This window comes from Somniosus microcephalus, chromosome 7, assembly GCF_052327205.1.
Source record: "Somniosus microcephalus isolate GS21.2 chromosome 7, FLI_Smic_1.0, whole genome shotgun sequence".
NCBI lineage: Eukaryota > Metazoa > Chordata > Chondrichthyes > Squaliformes > Somniosidae > Somniosus > Somniosus microcephalus.
This window is the reverse complement of record NC_140993.1, coordinates 7,867,486-7,873,274: the sequence shown is the minus strand read 5'-3', so window position 1 is coordinate 7,873,274 and position 5,789 is coordinate 7,867,486.

Genomic DNA, 5,789 nt, shown 5'->3' with positions numbered 1-5,789 from the left:
TCTGCCTCCTTCAACCACGTGCAGTTTAAACTGTAAAATGGCTGCACCCATGTGTGGCTTAGGGACTGTTCCATTATGGCAAGAATGAAGGGGGTGTCTCAGACTATACTACTGGAGCAAGAAAATAGGAGGTTTCTTAATACAATAAGTCGGTCAGGTAAATTAACTGTATTATGCCATTTAACCACTATTTTAAAGTATTTTCTTAAGCTTTTATGGCTCTTACACTGAGTGATGGCCCTCCATGCTCTGCGGTAATCCTGCAGACTAGGCCTCCTGCCATTGTCCGCGTACAGGACCACTCGACGGCGCTCCACTCCGCCATCCAATGCATCCTCCGTGAAGTGCTCTGCTCTTTGCCTTGCCCTCTCCATCCTCAGAAAGTTTGAAGCGCAGAACAAAACACAGCGCCGAAATTCAGTTCTGCAGGGCGCAGAGTGTGGCTGCTGATCCTTCTGCACCCACCCCTTTAAAAGCTGGCCGGCTCCTGACTCTCTCGTGATCATCGATGATTGACTGCACCTGCGCTGCACCCGGCCGCCCCGATATTGAGTTGCGCCGCCATGTTAGCGCCCTAAGCCTACCGTGCAATGCCTGATTTAGCGCCATGATCACCTTAGGGGCGCTACGACCCAATATCGTGCTAGGTGGCGCTAAATTGCGCCTGCCGCAGAACTTTGCGCAGCGACAAGTCTAACGCCCCAGGCGGGGCTATACCCAATTTCTAGGCCTTTGTGTTCTCCTCACAGATTACTGTCTCACCTCACTTAGGAGAAGAGAGCATAAAACCCAAGAGAGAGGGAGTGGACTGGAGGTGTTCTACCACAAATAGTCCAGATAACAGCTGCAGAGGAGGATGCCACGGAAATAAGTGGAACATCTGCGTCCCTCTCAGTCGGAGATGGAGAGACTGGGAACTTGCAGATAGCTGGTGACAGAATTAAAAATATGTCTGACACACATATGCTAACTTTATTTCATCAATGACTGAACTATGAGAAGACGGTGTATGATGATTATCAAGATTGTTACTTTGCCATGACTAATTCATATCCCTTTTTCTTGTCTTCCAAGGCATTCACACGTAGAGCAAGTGTCGCTGGAGATGCATGAGAACAATTCCTCAGAGGACATCATTGCTCTGAGGGTGCACCGTCACAGGACGTACAGCCATGCACCAGCACAAATACTCACATTTCACTGGGTCCAGTTAGAGAATGAGTTGGTTTTTCACCTGGTAATTGACAATTCACAAGTGAGAATGAGCAGACACTGGTGGCAGGGACAGCTGTGGAGAGTCCGCGTCAGTGGGTGTAACCCTCTCCAAGCTCTGCTCAGCTGGACATAGGTATTGAACTACGGAGACCATCGATGAGAAGGACAATGATAAAGGTACATCAGCAAGTTTGCAAGGTACTGACAGACGTGCCACGCGCACTCTCCACTATAGCAGAGAGGATGGAGGAGTCCAACTCCAACAGTCATTGTTTGGTGGCGTGGGCACCATAGAAGATAGGAGCAGGAGTAGGCCATTCGGCCCCTCGAGCCTGCTCCGCCATTCAATGAGATCATGGCTGATCATCCAAATTCAGTACCCTGTCCCTGCTTTCTCCCCATATCCCTTGATCCCTTTAGCCTTAAGAAATATATCTAACTCCTTCTTGAATATATTTAATGAATTGGCCTCAACTGCCTTCTGTGGTAGAGAATTCCACAGGTTCACCACTCTCTGGGTGAAGAAATTCCTCCTCATCACTGTCCTAAATGGCTTACCCCTTATCCTTAGACTGTGACCCCTGGTTCTGGACTTCCCCGCCATCAGGAACATCCTTCCTGCATCTAGTCTGTCTTGTCCTGTTAGAATTTTATAAGTTTCAATGAGATCCCCTCTCATTCTTCTAAACTCCAGTGAGTATAAGCCCAATTGACCCAATCTCTCCTCATACGTCATTCCTGCCATCCCAGGTATCAGCCTGGTGAATCTTTGCTGCACTCCTTCCATGGCAAGAACATCCTTCCTCAGATAAGGCGACCAAAACTGCACACAATACTCAAGGTGTGGTCTCACCAAGGCCCTGTACAACTGCAGCAAGACATCCTTGCGCCTGTACTCGAATCCTCTCACTATGAAGGCCAACATACAATTTGCGTTCTTAACCGCCTGCTGCACCTGCATGCTTACCTTCAGCGACTGGTGCACAAGGACACCCAGGTCTCATTGCACTTCCCCTTCTCCCAATTTATTGCTGTTCAGATAATAATCTGCCTTCCTGTTTTTGCCACCAAAGTGGATAACCTCACATTTATCCACATTATACTGCATCTGCCATGCATCTGCCCAATCACCCAACCTGTCCAAATCATACTGGAGTTTCTCTGCATCCTCCTCACAGCTCACACGCCCACCCAGCTTTGTGTCGTCTGCAAACTTGGAGATATTACATCTAGTTCCCTCGTCTAGATCATTAATATATATTGTGAATAGCTGGGGTCCTAGCACCGATCCCTGCAATGGAGAGTGGCTGTCTCCATGGAGCTTCACACCCAGCTTTCCAATGAGTCCATGCAGGCTATGGCCACGGCCGTGCAGACTTTGGATGCTAACATGTCTGCCGCCTTAAAGAGGATGACAGATACCGTATCCATGGCCTAACAAGACATCACTGATCTTCACCAAGCTGGTTTGCAGCAGAGTGGTAGGAGTGCCGTGGCACTAGCCCAGGAGGGAGATGATGGTGAAAGGGGGGATAGAAATGGGAACTCCTCTTAAAGCGCTCTCACTTCTCACCCATTGCCCTCCCCCTCAGCCAGTACCCAACATGCCTCGTCTCCAGATGGCTGGTGCTGCCCCGGCACAGGTGCAGGTGGAGCAGTCTATCGCGGGGCTCTCAGGGGCTCCGAAACCCAGAGGTCGTCGGCCAAGAGCATCTCAGCAGTCAGGGCAGGGATCTGAGCAGCCGGCCTCTACCGCTGCTGAAGCCGCACGGGATCCGCCATGCGGAGGTGGTAGGAAGCGTGAGTTAAAGCAATTGTAATTCACCATGGGTTTGCACATGGGGGTTTGGCAAAACGTTAAACGTTATGTTGCTAAATTTCTTTTCTTTATAAGGACTCATAAAATTTATTGATTAGCACCACTTCCACGTCCTGCCCATTATTGCCTCCCGACATCCCAAGTGCCAACTCGCCCTTTCACTTGCTTCATGATAAATGTCAGTACATGACAGGACCCATTGGGTGGATGTGCAATGGGTGGTTAAAGGACTAATTTGTGCAAAGGGAGGGGGTGGGGGTAGGTGGTGGTGGTGGCTTTCATTTGTTATTCGTTCCAGTCAGAATAATTAACTGAAACTTCTAGCTATGAAGCTATCCCTTGCATCCCAGGCAGCGATGTATTCCTCTTCCTCCTCCTCTTCTTCAATGTTCTCCTCATCCGAAGATGTCTGATGAAGCCTTGGTCATCGTCCACCTGTAATCTCTCTGCTGTGTAATGTACAGGACGCAGAACACCACCGTGATTCTGGACATGCTCGCTAGCGAGTACTGAAGGGCTCCTCCAGGGCTATCTAGGCACCCGAAGAGCATCTTCAACATACCGATGCCTTGCTCAGTGACACACCTGGTGGTCATGTTTGCACTGTTTCTAGTGCTCCTGCACCTCATTGGTGGGGTTCCTCATGGGTGTCAAGTTTGAAGGAAAGCCGACTGAGAGACTCCCGAGATGTCTGCAGTGGCGCACTGGAAGGAGCCAGGGGCAAAGAAATTGAGGGTGGCGGTGACTTTGACGGCGACGGGCAATGCGTGACCACCAAGTCCAGCAGGGAGCAGCTCTTCTCGAAGGAGGCTGCAACCACCTGCCATGACATTCTGATCCTGTACAAGCACCGTTCTTCAGATAGGCTTCGGAAGCAGAGCCTCTGTTGGTAGAGCTTCTCACATGGGTAGTGCCTCCTGCGACCATGATCTCCTCTGTTGGTCTCCTCTTTGCTATCCTGCCCCTCACTCCTGTCCCCCTCTCTCCTGTCCGCCTCGCTCCTGTCCCTCTCTCTCTGTCCCTCTCTCTCTCTGTCCCCCTCTCTCTCTGTCCCTCTCTCTCTCTCTGTCCCCCCCTCTCTCTCCTGTCCCCCTCTCTCCTGTCTCTCTCTCTGTCCCTCTCTCTCTGTCCCCCTCGCTCTCTCTGTTCCCCTCTCTCGCTGTCCCTCTCTCTCTCTGTCCCCCTCTCTCTCTGTCCCCCTCTCTCTCTTTCTCACACTCTCTCTGTCCCTCTCCCTCTGTCCCTCTCTCTCTCTGTCCCTCTCTCTCTCTATCCCCCTCTCCCTCTGTCCCTCTCTCTCTCTGTCCCCCTCTCTCTCTCTCCCCCTCTCTTTCTGTCCCTCTCTCTCTCTCCCGCCTCTCTCCCCCTCTCTCTGTCCCCCTCTCTCTCTCTGTCCCCCTCTCTCTCTGTCCCCCTCCTGTCTCTCTCTCTGTCCCTCTCACTCTCTGTCCCCCTCTCTCTCTCTCTGTCCCCCTCTCTCTCCCTCTGTCCCCCTCTCTCTCTGTCCTCCTCTCGCTCTGTCCCTCTCTCTCTCTGTCCCTCTCTCTCTGTCCCTCTCTCTCTCACACTCTCTCTGTCCCTCACTCTCTCTGTCCCTCTCTCTCTCTGTCCCCCTCTCTCTCTCTCTGTCCCCCCCTCTCTCTGTCCCCCTCTCTCTCTGTCCCTCTCTCTCTCTGTCCCTCTCTCTCTGTCAAATTCAAATTCAAATTCAAATCGCTTTATTGGCATGATAAGGTACATCTTATGTTGCCAAAGCATCATAATACATTTATGGTTGAACACATAAACGCAGTTCTATTCATACAGTGTATAAACGGGTATATCCCTGAGTGTATAAATATACAATCGCATTATTTATATATACTCTTTTCTTAGTTTACTGGTTGTCCCTCTGTTCATGGCAAGCTGTAACATAGTGTGCCTCCAGTGTTACACAGCTTCTCTCCTCCCCCAGTAGGTATGGGAGTTTTTGGTTGTCATTCAGATTTCTGAATTCATGGCATATTTGTGAGAATTTTTGGTAGAAATTCTCCCTGATGCCCTGATATTTTCCACAGGCTGTGAGGAAGTGCATCTCTGTCTCCACTACTCCCTGACTGCAGTGAGAGCATATCCTGTCTTCTCTTGGCAGCCTGGTCTGCCTGTGTCTGCCTTTTTCGATCGCTAGGCTATGTTCGCTAAGTCTGTACCTTGTCAAGGTTCTTCTCAGTTTGTTATCCTTTACCATGGTCCCTCTCTCTCTCTGTCCCCCTTTCTCTCTGTCCCCCTCTCTCTCTGTCCCTCTCTCTCTGTCCCTCTCTCTGTCCCCCTCTCTCTCTCTGTCCCCCTCTCTCTCTCTCTGTCCCACTCTCTCTCTCTCTCTGTCCTCCTCTCTCTCTCTCCCCCTCTCTCTCTGTCCCTCTCTCTCTCTCCCACCCATCCCTCTCCCCCTCTCTCTCTCTGTCCCCCTCTCTCTCTCTGCTCCCTCTCTCTCTCTGTCCCCCTCTCTGTTGTGTCGGTACCGTTCTACCTAGACACAATTAGAACTCAGAACCCAGAGATTCAAACATGAAGTGCTTTATTCAGGAAGGAAAGGGAAGTTCTAGAGAGTTCCAAACAAACAGAGCTAAACTTAACCAAGAGAACACCCAACCATTTATCTGCTGTGACAGCGCCACCACAGGTGGGAGGAGAACACCCAATACATAACATATTCCTCCCCTCTTAAATGAAAGGTCCACATTATTCCTCAACAGGTAAGTTACTTTCAATGCAC